Here is a 13,053-nt window from a genome sequence, read left to right as displayed (position 1 = left end):
ACTTCTCAATGTCTTTTTAAAAAGCCAAATGAGAAGGCTGATCTGCATGTTTTTTGGGGTGGTCCTTAGTTATGAAGGTCAGCAATCTCAGGCACATGCTGTTAGCACTGTTGCAACAGGACTGCAACCTGGTCCTCAAACTTTTGATCCACGTTCAAGAAGTGTGGGCTGGCAAGGGCAATAGCATTAAGTATGACTAGCAAGACCTGTGGTCCACTGCTTTGATTCTTTTGGCACTCATCAGGAACTGGTATCACCAGTCAAGGATGCTTGGAGCAGTAGCTCTGAGGAAGGCTGGCAGAAGCTTTGGAAAACCTTTTTTCTCCTTCCTATGCACCATCATCATCTAGGGCAAAAAGTTCCCTGGAGAGACTTTATCTTATGAAAAAACAGGGAGAAAGGAAAATAAGGGTTTAAAAGGGGACATAAGAGAGTCAAATAGTTATTTTTAAGGAATTATCATTTATTTTCTCCTTTCATTGGGATACCATATTTCTTTTTTGTACACAAATGTGGTCATTTTGGCCATTCTTTGAACATCATAAAACCTATATATGAGAATATCTGCCTTTTTAACTTCTGAAGAAGCTGAGCAAATATTGCAGTAATTGACCTTGAGCAATATTTTTGGCTGCCTTCCTCCCAAATGCAGAATTACAGCGATGAGGTGTCAGGGAGTGTTACCCTTCCCAGTGGTCAGGGCCAGCGCAGGCTCTCCCATCCTTCACCAGCTTGTTGCGGCTGCACAGCCACCTTGCTCCTCTATCAAGAACCCAATGAAGGTACAAATGGGTTAATTAAGAGACTCACATGATTTTTTTAACAAAGCAGCCATAGCCATGGGGTTAGATTGTGGTGGTGCTAGATCGTGCTCTGTATAGATGCAGTCTGCAGAATCTGTTTGCAATGAAGTCAATGGGAGTTTTACTTCGGTGCAACCCAGTATTGATTCACTGGATGGCAAAATCATCAGATCAAATGTCTTTGCTCCCCATAAATTATCCAAAGCAGAGAAAAAAATGACCTCACTAGTAATTATGGGAAACTTACAACACATTTTCTTAAAACTGGATTCCCTTGGGATAGGCTTCGAAGAAGACTACATGTGAATTGCCCTTTGAATAAAGAGGGAGAGATTTTTTCTGTGGTGCTAAGAAAGCAAATAAGTAAAAAAAAAAAAAGAAAGAGATCCCAATAAAATTGTTTATAATTAGTGTGCTTAACAGGGCTTAGAAGCCTGGCTTCCTCAGAAAAAAAGAAAAGCTTCCCTTTTCCTTCCCTTCCTTTTTAATTGCATACAGAGCATTTCCTCTTTCCTTTTTCCTCCTATATTCTGAAAATAATTAGGAAAACAAATTTGAAAATTGGAAGAATTTTTATGAGCAGCCTAATCCTAGAAGAGACTAAATGATTTAAATTTGTGGGGGGACTATATAAGTCATCAAGCATGCCTCATTTCTCTCAATAAGGCAGAGCCAAAAAAGAACTGTGTTGGACTCAGATCTTGCATTAAGTGTTATTTTAGAAATGTACTTTTTTTTAAAAAAAAAGATATGAATAATTCCCATTTTACAGCTGCTGATCTGAGTACTGCAGAAAGTTAGAATAATTTCTGCCAACACTCACTGCCTAGTTTGGTTTGGGCAAGTCACACCTATAACAAGTGTTTGGGGGCTTGTACGTAACCTACTGGCTCTTGTTAAACTGCATTTCAGCCTTTGATGTATGTGAAATAATATTGCCAGTCCCCCTTACCACACAAATCATAAGGCTGACTAATAAAAACACAAAGATTGTGTATATAATAATGAGCTCCCAAAGGGTGGAAAGAAGGTTCTTTCACACTGAGCTGCACACAGGCACATATTAATGCAGTTTGATTTGATGACTGGAAAATTGTGTCCTGTAATTATTAAGCAAACACGAGATGGAATGACATGGAAATGCAATGAAATGGGGCTTTGAGGTGGAAGACGGATTTTCAGAAAGTGCAGTTGGGAAGGAATGCATATGAAGCAGGTGCAGCTGCCTTGGAATACAAGGGACCCATTGATTTAAAAATGAATTGTATGCTCACTTGGTGCTGCAGGACCTGCATGGGGCAGTATAGACCAAGAATTATCGTGAAAGAACTGGATTTTGGGCATTTGGGTTCTCATGCAGTAGGCACCACTTTTGGAAAACATCAGCTTTTCTGAATGACTCCCCCTTGATAGTCTATGTTCTGGATAATAGTAACACTATCTCCCTTTGTTGGATGTTATGACAACTTATGAACTAAATTGATTCAAGGTCCTTCAGTATATTCACAAATAACAAGACCTAATCTCCTACATAATGACATCAGCCATTAGAAATTAATTTTCAGTGCTATTATTCATTAGTATTTGCAAATGAGGAAATGGATTTGCAATGTGGAGAGCTGCTTGCTCAGAATCATTCCACATGCTAGATGTCAAACTCTGCTACAACTTGGCTCCCTGGCTCCCAGACCAGGACTCTTGCATCTAGAATGTATAAACCACACACCATACGTATCTTTCCCTTACGAAGCTACCCAAATTTGAATTATTCTACAGACTTCCCTGGTGATGCTTAAAAAATTCCAGCCAGCCTTGTAGATTGTGTGTACTGACAATAAGAAATGGAAGGATAAATTTAAATACCAGTAAATCTTAATATTTCCTGCCTTCCCTGACAGCTATATATATATTGCAAGATGTAAGGACAGCATGGCAAAGTTGATGTTTCGGCCTTGTTTCATTTCCTGCATTTGAATGCTTTAATATGGCAATGGACAGAGTTGGACAGTAGTATTAAGAAGAGTCTAATGCAAGGCCAGTGTATTGGCAACGTGGACTGATGATAAAAAAGAGCAAGCACCAATCAACTTATCCATCCAAATGCCATTCTGAAGGCCAAATCTATCCACTATCAAGTAGCTTCTCAAGGTTGCCATTTACAGGGAGAACGATGTGTTCCTAGCGAAGTTCCTTGTGAATTTGCTATGGGTGTTACTAATGTATTAGTCTCCTGACTCAGCTTCTCCACAGACCTCTTTACAGTAATTGCTTATGTTCACAGCATTCAAGCGGTAGCCTGGTGCGTGCTGCAAAGTCTCAAGAACTGACAAAGTTGCAATAAAGCTTCTTGAGAAGAGAAACAAATGATTTTCAACAAGCAATAAAAATAGAAGAAAAATTAATGATGTAGGGATCCTAATAACAATGATATGGACTGGTGGTGCCTCTATTAGTCTCCTTTGTGTTCTCACTTGAAACATTTGTTATTGCTGAACTAGCTGATTATTCTCTTTTAATTACTTCATATGGAATAATTAAATAAAATGAAGACAATAATCTTTTATAGATGGTTATGAAGAGGAACATTTTTTTCTCAGGGAACTGAATATAGATTTCTTCCCCCCCCCCCCCTTTACCTCCCAAGACTGTAGAAATCTAATGCATTCAGTGCTACAGCACAAAGAGAGCTCCCGAATTCGCTGAATTATTTATTTTTAATAGTTAACCATCATTTAAAAGCCTCACCTGGGTGACCTATGATTGAAGATCAAGACTCATTGAGCACAGTGTTTTGTTCTGATGACACATTTCCAGACAATTTCCTGTGTGTTATATAAGAAGCTGAAAATGCTGCAAACTGTTCTGATTTAAAAGGGCCATACCTCCCTACTGAGATTTCCCAGGCAACCAGAGCTCTTGATCTGTCCCTCTCTGTTAGGCTGTATGTTGCACCATATGGAGGGCATAGGACAAGAGCAGAGCAAGACTGCTTTGAGGTTACCCATGATGAGATGGCGCTTTCCATTGCAGCAGCACTTTATAGCTTCTCACCTTCTCTGTGGCCACGGATCAGACCCCAAATTTGCATGGGGATACAGATCAGAGAGGGAGAGAAGCCAAGACACTTGCAGGAAAATGTTCAAGAGCCGAGTGTGGAGAAGCCGATGCATGAAACCGCCTGCTGATGTGAGGTGAAGACCATTTTTGGTTGTCTCTTGCTTTGTCCCAGCTAAGTTCCCTTGCACAGGCAGATATCTGTCAGGCTAGGATGAACTGGATGTGATCTATGAGCAGATGAATTAGGGATACATTCATGCTTTATACCATTAGAAACAAATTCTATGGAATGAGTTGCATCCAAGTTGAGTCTTTAAAGTAATGACGGGTAATCTAGTCCACATTGCAAGCTGAAGCTTGTGGCAACATGTAGGGCAGAGAGAGGGAAGTGTACAAGAGAACAGAAAGGGTGGAACTCATTCCTCTACCTTGAAGATATTTGAGCACGTTTCTACCTATAGTCAATAAAGAAAAATTAGTATTTCGAAGGCAGGGGGGACACATTTCACCACCTGACATTGGGCATATGAATCATTCTCCCATGCTCATAAGCTGCTACAGCTCAGCCCACATCTTACAAGCACCCTTGCAGGAGGTGGTGGTGAGGGTGTCAGCAGACAGATGGCTTGAGAACGGTAACCTATATTTCATACTACACAGATCCGAACAGCCACCAATATTTTTGCCTCTTTGCTCCTGCTGAGCTGCCAGAGAGGAGCAGGCTAGCTGGCTCTCCTGCTGGCTATGGTGGACAGAACTCTTTCGCAACAAACTCTCCAAGTGCCCTGTTGGGGGGACCATAATTACTTCCCTGGAAGACATGTTCCAGCAGGCGATGGGAAGGAACTGTGGCTTTTCTTGACCCTTTAGCAGTCTTTTCTCCTGTGTAATCTCAATCGCAATCTTAATATTAACTGAATTTTAAAATGTTATATGTGGGATTTATTTGAGAGGAAAGATGATCCTCTGGGTAAGGTGTTTTTGACTTAGTGGTATTCCTAAGAGTAAGGGAGTTTCTGAATCTGGAAAAGCAATCATTATTAACAACACAGTTCTTATAATACTTTCCTTTTCAAGATTTGTTTACCCATCATCATTATTTGATCGCAAATATACCCATTTTACAGCTTAATGAAAAGAACCCTTTTACAGCTTCAGCTGAACAGATCTGGGGAACGGGGTTTTTTTGGTTTTTTGGAGGGGCCTGTGCTATTGAATGTTTAATCTGGGCTGTGTCAACCTGCACATCTGAACATACAGACACTCAAGATCAGAGTCAATGTTGTTTCTTAAATTAGTTCATGGCCACACGGAAACATTTAACCCACCAATATTTCCCTCCAGCCACCTGCCCTAATTCCAGGACAACACTGTTGCCCTGTGGTCTGAGTCCTGTCTCATTCTCAGCTCAGTTGAAAAGCAAACTCTCTTAGAAAATTTGTTTCTCACAGAGCTTCCAGCACCATAACCTACTGCAGGAAAAGACTATCATTTTGACTGTGCTGTACAGATGTCAAATCCTTCACAGGACTCAGTTTAAACTTTTGGCTCCATGTAAAAAATAATACAAAAACCTGGCTGTAATTACCTCCTGGACTTAGCTTGCAATAAATTAAAACAAAATATTAAAAAAAATCCATCCCACATTTTAAAGGAATTTTGACTTTCTGCCTAGATATATATTTTTTCACTCCTTGCTTGGAAACTTAAAGAAGGGAACGATTAATGAAAACCAATTGCTTGAAAAGACGTGGTTTTCAGATCGTATTTGTTTTTGTATCTTTAAGTAGCCCGCTGTTTCTTAACATAGTTTTAATTCATAAGAAAACCCCAAGATAGATTAGAAATATAGATCAGATGAGGAAAGATATAAAATTATATTTATTTTGACACCATGTTATTGACTGTCCTCCTGTATGCCTCATTTTTTTCTTGTTGGCTGCTGTAATAGTTTAGTATTTTTATAGTATGCATTATTATAATTAAAGGGGTGCATACTTTTATGGATGAAACACCCTGTATTGCAGCCATTTCCAGAGACTGTTAGTAAGATGCAAATTAAATGCAGGCTTCTGGAATGGTAAAAAATTTTGGTTTGTTCCCTTCCTCCATCATACTATCATTTTTACTTTTGCAACTTTTTCCTTCCCAGGTGCAACAGGAAAATAATGGTCTGAGATGCCTTGAGGATAGCAGATTGTGTGGGATTTGGGACCTTAACAGAAGTTGGAAATATGAGCCCAGATGTCTTGCCTAAATTTTGAAGTGGAAAAAACTGTTTGCTTGGGAAAAATATGATTACATCTAGGTTGTTTATCCAACATAAAACCTGGACTTCCAGGCTATAAGCAGGTAGGGGTCTCAGTCCACTCCTGAGACTGGACATTTGTCCACTAATGGACATTTGACTGTGCAATTCATTCAGCCAACGATACCAATGGCAACATTGCTTCTTAAATTACTGTTTCCAAAGGCAATCTTATCTGTTCTGTCCTAAATTCATCCTTCTCCATCCTGTTTTACCATTCTGGATACAATGGAGTTGAGAGGACACTGTTGCTCTAACATTTACCATGGGAGCAGGATCTAACTGGGCTTTGGTGTCTATCTTGGTAAGCAAACTTGGAGCTCTGCTATCTGCAAATAAACCCTGTTACCTTTGGAAAGCAATCTTTCCCTGTAGGACGGACTTTGTCCCTCCTCTGATGCCTCACTGGCTATACTGCATGGGTTTCGATCCCTCCTGACTTTCTTGTTTTCTGGACTTTGGCTTGACCTTGGACCATAAGTCTTATCCAGATGTTAAGTTTGTTCCAAACTTTGTTTTTTCTGTTTTTTTCCTCCCTGGTTTTAAGCATAGTACATAATTTATTAGGTGTCTCAGTCTAAACTCAGCCTAGCTTCGGTGAAACTATTCTACTTTTGTGTTTTGTATGTATATGCCAACACACCAACCCCAAAGTAGTTTGCACGACCTTTCTTTTGAAAAAAATAAAAAAGAGAGTCTAACTTTAAGTCAGAGTATCTGTGTCAGATCAGTCAGTCACTATTATGGGATTACCATCTGAAACTCAAGATAGCAGCTTTTCAGAGTAAATAGTGAATTAACCATTCTATCTTTATCCCTGAAAAAAAGAAAGTGCTAATCTCTAAATCAAAGACCTTGGATTGCCTACTACAAGTGCTTGTGTTTTTCAAGTTCAATCTGTATAAGAAACATGAAGCACAGTGTGTAAAATACATCAAATTTTGCCATTTTTTTTTCATTTGTCAGTGTGAAAAAGTAACTCTGTGTGCCAGAACTAATTGTTACCAGAAACTCACTTTATGGAAGTGATCAAAATGAGTAATTCTTTGAATCTAATGGATTTTCTTCAAGAGGGAAGCAAAACAAGCCAAGAACGAAGTGTGCAGAGAGTTTTGAAAGGATTTAAGGTCAAATAAGATACCATCTTTCAGAAGCCTAATGAATGACAAGTAGGAAATCAAACTTTCAGACAGAGGAAAAAGTCACACTTTTACTGTAAGTGAGGATGTTTAAAAGAGAGTATAGTGATGGAAATGAACCAATATTTTTTAATACATAGTGTCATTTTGTTACCCCATAACAGAGAAACCCATATAAAGTCAACATAATTATTGGTGAAATGAGGATGATAATTGTGAAATTTTTTCACATCTTTTCCCAGATTAAACTTATTTTTAAAACTATCATTAAATGCTTTATAGATGGTGAATCAAATGCTGACATGTTTTACAGTGCTAGTTATGGGAGGGTGATTGCAGACGCAGGTATATTTAATCACACGATCCCATAGACTCCTGCTCCCCAATCATTACACTGACAGCCCCAGCCCAGCCCACTGGCTTGTCTCCCACAGACTATTACCTTGTTCACAAAAGGGGATGTATAGTATCTGCCTCTTCTGTCATCCTAAAGCATGACCTGAGATGAGAAGAAAGTTCCAGTTTTGTGTGAGGGAAGAAGGGGAATAAATGGATAAAACTTGGATTTTCCCATTGCTAGAGCATTGGTCATGAGATTTCAGTGAACAGGGATGGGTTTGTCCCCCCAGTGCTTGTCAGCTGTGTGAGTTGAGCTTGTCATTTCCACCTCCTTCTTCCATGTTCCCTGTGCCTCACACAGAATGTAATCAGTCTTGACAGGGACATCCAGGTGGTAGTGTGGTCAATACTGTATTTGGACCCTGGGTGTAATCAGCCAGCTGTGCTGCAGAAACAAAGCAACAGAGTGGCTTGTCCAAATTCAGTGTTTTGTGATGTTCTCATAACAAATGACTTGCTGGTTTCAGGTAGTCAGCTATGGTCACGTGAGGAGAAAGGGTTATGAATGAACTCCATCACTAAGGAGAGAAAGTGATGCCGGGGTTAGAAGGCAATGGCATCTCCATCACTAAGGAGAGAAAGTGATGCCGGGGTTAGAAGGCAATGGCATTAGAAATGGTACCATGTCTCTGAGATCACATACACAGTGAATCAGAAAACGGAAAGCCATTGAGAAAGAAAAAATCTTTGAGAGAAGGGAGATGGGATTCAGCATCTCTGGGGCAAAGAAATAGTCTCCAAACACAACCCAGTTCTCCAGTCCATGGAAGGGATACTGGGCAGTTTGTTCACTATCTTCTGCTATGAAACATACAGAACTTTTCCTAACTCCATCTTCCTCAAATTTTATGTCTCCTATAACCCCACTAAATTATGGTAAAAATGTATCTGTAATAAATTCTACTCAGTCTAATAACTCTGTCACTGAGCTTGCAAACCCTTATTTTATGGATTTTGCTTTCTTTAACAATGCAGATGTTTGGCTTAACTAACCTTAAAGTGTCACAAAATTCTCACTATCAGACATTTGGCTGTTCCTACAATCTAGTACCAAATGTTTGTGGCAAAATACAGGCAATTCAAATAAAAACAATAGTAACACTTAAGAACACATGTTTAAAAAACATCTTGCCCAGACATGAAGTAAAAGGCAAAGGAGAACCCCAGACACAGCTTTTATATCTGTTTTCATCACCTGTGTATTTTACTCCTTTTCCCCATTGGGACAAGGATGTCTTTTGAATCTGCAGAATCCATCCAACATGTGATAAGAAATTCCATCCTATCAGCATGGAGAAAGAGATACGCATATTTCCATTTCTAAAATATGTATAACATTCAGGGGCTTTACAGGGATGAATTTAGAGGGGACAGGTCCAAAGGTCCGAACTTCCTCCTCCAGCCCTGCCTTACGTGGCCTGCACATCGCCAGGCGCAGCTGTGCGTCACTTTGCAGCATTTCCTAGCAAAGCCATCAGCATCACAGAGGTATTTGCTTCTGTCTTGTCTCGAGTTTGCAAAAGTTGTATGTTTAAAAATAGCATTTCCTCACTTTACTGGATCAACTTCGAGTCACTTGAACATGTTCTACCAAATGAATTATTATTCACTTTTGAAGTTGTGAATGTTAATGGTGCTTTAGTCTCGAGATCTCTGCTCCTCACACACAATAATTTTGTCTCTTGATGGATGAAATGCTTTTTGTCTAGCCCAGCTTAATAGGTTCACTTCAGAAATATTGAGGAGAAATGTAACGGTTTGAGATACACAGAAGGAAAGACTAAGTGACCAAATAATCCTGTTTGGCTATAAGGTCTACAAAACTAACAGAACAAAACAGATCATTTCTATCAGTTAGAAAAGTTCTGTCTATTCACCTGTGAAAATCTGTTCTTGCCTGACACAGCAATTCTTTTTCTGCATGGCTTGAATTTTGATGGTACTAATCAAGCTTTTATGGTGAACTATTTGAATGCAAATGAAGTTTAAAGATACTATAATGTCTCATTTCAGGATGGATCTTTATGATTAGAAGAATAAATTATCCCAAGCACCCCCATATGCTGCAAGTTTAACATGTCTGAAAAGATTTCACAGTGCAGATATTTTGCAGCTTCTCTTTTCATCTCAAAGAGAAACAATTACAATGCGTTCGTGTTCCTGCCATCCAATTACTTCTGCTTTGGTTTGGCCCTGGGATTTACTGATAACATGGGCTGGAGAAGATCTGGATGAAATATGGGGAGTTGATTTTTCACCAAGCATTTAGGACTTTGGTGGCAATGACCAGAGTTTTCCTGAACTAACACAGGGCTGACCAGAACCTAAGCTTGAGGCTTCATTGGGGTCAAGAAAGCAGATTGTGAAACAGCTGATGAAATCACTGATTTGTTAAGACTCACAGCCAGAAGTGGAGGCTACCTCTGCTGGAGGAGAAATCAGACCATTCTCTTCACTCCTCGGTCTTTGGCAGGTGTTTCATTGGTGCTGGTAGATATCACTCCACTGGAGAAGTGCAATAGTGAGGCAAGAGTAGAACTTGCAGGGGTCTGTTCTCTCACATGCCCATATCCTCTCACAACAACAAGGCACACTTCTACCAAAGCCCCACTGATGAGCCTGTGCATCTTTTGGAAATCCAGCCAGAGTCACAGAGGAGCATTATGGAGCAAGATTCATTTGAGCATCCCCCTTCTTAACTCAGGAAAGGGAGCTCCTGGGCTCCATGTTGATCAGACACTGCACGACCACCTGCCCCATTAGGCTGGGGAGACTAAGTACATGAACCATTTCTCCCTGACTATTTGTACTGGGAGAACCTGACTGGGAGACCTGGCTTGAACCTGAGCCATGCATCTTCAGGCAGTGCTATATAAATGGAACACTGGAGGAGCCAAAGAGGAGCGATGTTGTGCTGGACCTTGTTCTCACCAATGAGGAGGGGCTGGTGGGGAATGTGAGGCTCAAGGGCAGCCTTGGCTGCGCTGACCATGAAATGGTGGAGTTCAAGATCCTTAGGGCAGCAAGGAGGGCGCACAGCAAGCTCAGTGTTCAAGGCCAGGCTGGATGGGGCTTGGAGCCACCTGGTCTAGTGGGAGGTGTCCCTGTGGCAGGGAATTGGAACTAGGTGACCTTTAAGGTCCCTTCCAACCCAAACCATTCTATGATCCTATGATTCTATGAACTGTCTAAAAATATCTGATGCAGTGCCATCAGCCCTAGCTTGGACAGGGCTACTAAAGACAGCATGTGTGCTCCTGTAAGCACAAGATTTTGATCTTGTTCTGAAAATGTTAAATTTTTCACCTGGTTTCAGATCCATCCTCAAGTCTAATGCTCCGCAGCAATGAATTCCACAGGCAGACTGCACTGTAGGGTATTTCCTTTATTTGCTTTAAATTTACCTACCATTTATTTTAACATATGAGCCCCAGTTCTCATATTACTGCAGAGTGTAAAGAGAAAGAATGATCAGCTTTTCTTATACCATTCATCATCTTAAATAGGACAATTAAGATTAAGCTTGCGTAATTATCCTTCTTTCCAAGTAAAATAATCCAAGTCTTTGCAGCTTCTCATATGGAAAGTCCAACATGCCTTTAAACCATTGAAAATCATATGGTGCTAATTTAAAACATAGCCAATGGTAATGTGTATGTATGTTTATTTCTACTGACACTGTGATTGTCAGCTAGTTAAACATGTGTAACACAGAAAACACAGCTCCAGTATTTTGTTCCCACATCTGCTAACAAAGAGGCAGTGGGTTCTGGGATGTAACGGCAATTTGTATGTGCTGAAGATGTCTGGCACCTTCCAGAGGGTTAGGAGCCATGGATGCTTACAGGATTGTTGAATATGTTTTATTCCCTGAGCCCTAGAGACATGGGGCTCTTTGGCTATGTCCACACTGTCCTGTCCCCCTGTTGGGGCTTTTGCTGTATTGAATGATTATACTGAACTTTGAAGCAAGTGGAAAAATACTGAAGAAATAAGACGAGGGCACGACCAGAACAGTGGAATGAAGAGGGAGGAACAAATTGCAGATGCTTCACAAAACCAGGGCCAGCAGGACGCGATAAGAGGAGCTGGGAAACAACAGAAAAGAGCCTACGTGCCTGAAGAAGTAGAAACAGAGATCTTGCCAATAAACAATTGTTAACCAATCATATTATTATACGCTTGTAGTATAGCCAATCATATTATCACACGCTTATAGAGTGCCTTATAAAAGTGTACCTGGTTTGTACAATAAACGGATCAGATCTTGAACTCCATGAGTATTTGAATCTGACTCCCGCTCGCCCGAAATGCCCGCAGCATCTGGTGACCCCGACGTGTGGATCGGTCGAAAAGTCAAGGATCGTGTTACAAGCTGCGGAGCCGGCGAGGATCCTGCTGCCAGTGGAGAGAGAGCTGGGCGCCCGAAGAAAGGCGGAACGTGCACGGCTGACCGGTGAGTCAGGAAATTTAAGCAGGATGGGAATCACTGCATCAGTGGTGGAAAAAGCAATCGTAGACAGTTTGATGAAACTGGCAGAGAAAACTGAAACGCCAGTCTCACGGCAGGCAGTAATTGATCTGCTATGTTGGAGTCGCCGCCGTGGTTACCTTGCTTCTACGCAAGATGTATATAATAATGAAACATGGAAGAAAGTGGGAGAGGACTTGTGGGAATCTGTGCAAGTCGGGACTAAGGGGGTAAAGACTTTGGCTCGCACGTATCGGGCTGTACGGGGTATGGCCGCGCAGTTACACGGCAAGGTGCAAGTCGCTGCAGCTGTTAAAGCTGCAGTGCGGCCTCCCGGCGATCCTACTGCTCAGTCGGAGGAAGAGCCAGAGGGGCAACCTCCGTGTGAAAATCCCCCCGATTATACATCTAAAGCTTATCCAGTAATGCCTACTGCTGAACGAATAGCGTGGGGATTAGATGATGAATTACCACCCTGGTGTCCTGACAAGGAACAAACGGCAAGCGGCAGACAGACATTAATACCGGCAATTGCGAGTACTGGATGTAAAACTGCTGGGGTGGGAACGGCACAGCTCCAACAGCTCCTAAATAACAGACTGCTTTTTTTGAAGCATGTTTGTCTTTGCAAAGGTGAAAGTTGAGATCTGACTTCCTGACCAGTGTTAAAATGCACCATGGCCTCTGGCTACTTTAAGATGATTGTGTGACTTTGGACAAACCTGGTAGGAGCAATGCTGAAATCAAGTTGTAAGTTATATTTCATCCTGAGACTGATGTTTCTGGCATTACATAAAGTAATTTTGATATGGAGAAATAGTGTGAAATGGGGACAATGGACATCGATTGTGATTGTATATGTCTGCTCAAGGAATG

Source organism: Falco naumanni, chromosome W (assembly GCF_017639655.2).
Source record: "Falco naumanni isolate bFalNau1 chromosome W, bFalNau1.pat, whole genome shotgun sequence".
In the NCBI taxonomy this organism is placed as follows: Eukaryota; Metazoa; Chordata; class Aves; order Falconiformes; family Falconidae; genus Falco; species Falco naumanni.
The sequence above is the reverse complement of the archived record's forward strand: the minus strand, read 5'-3'. Positions refer to the sequence as shown.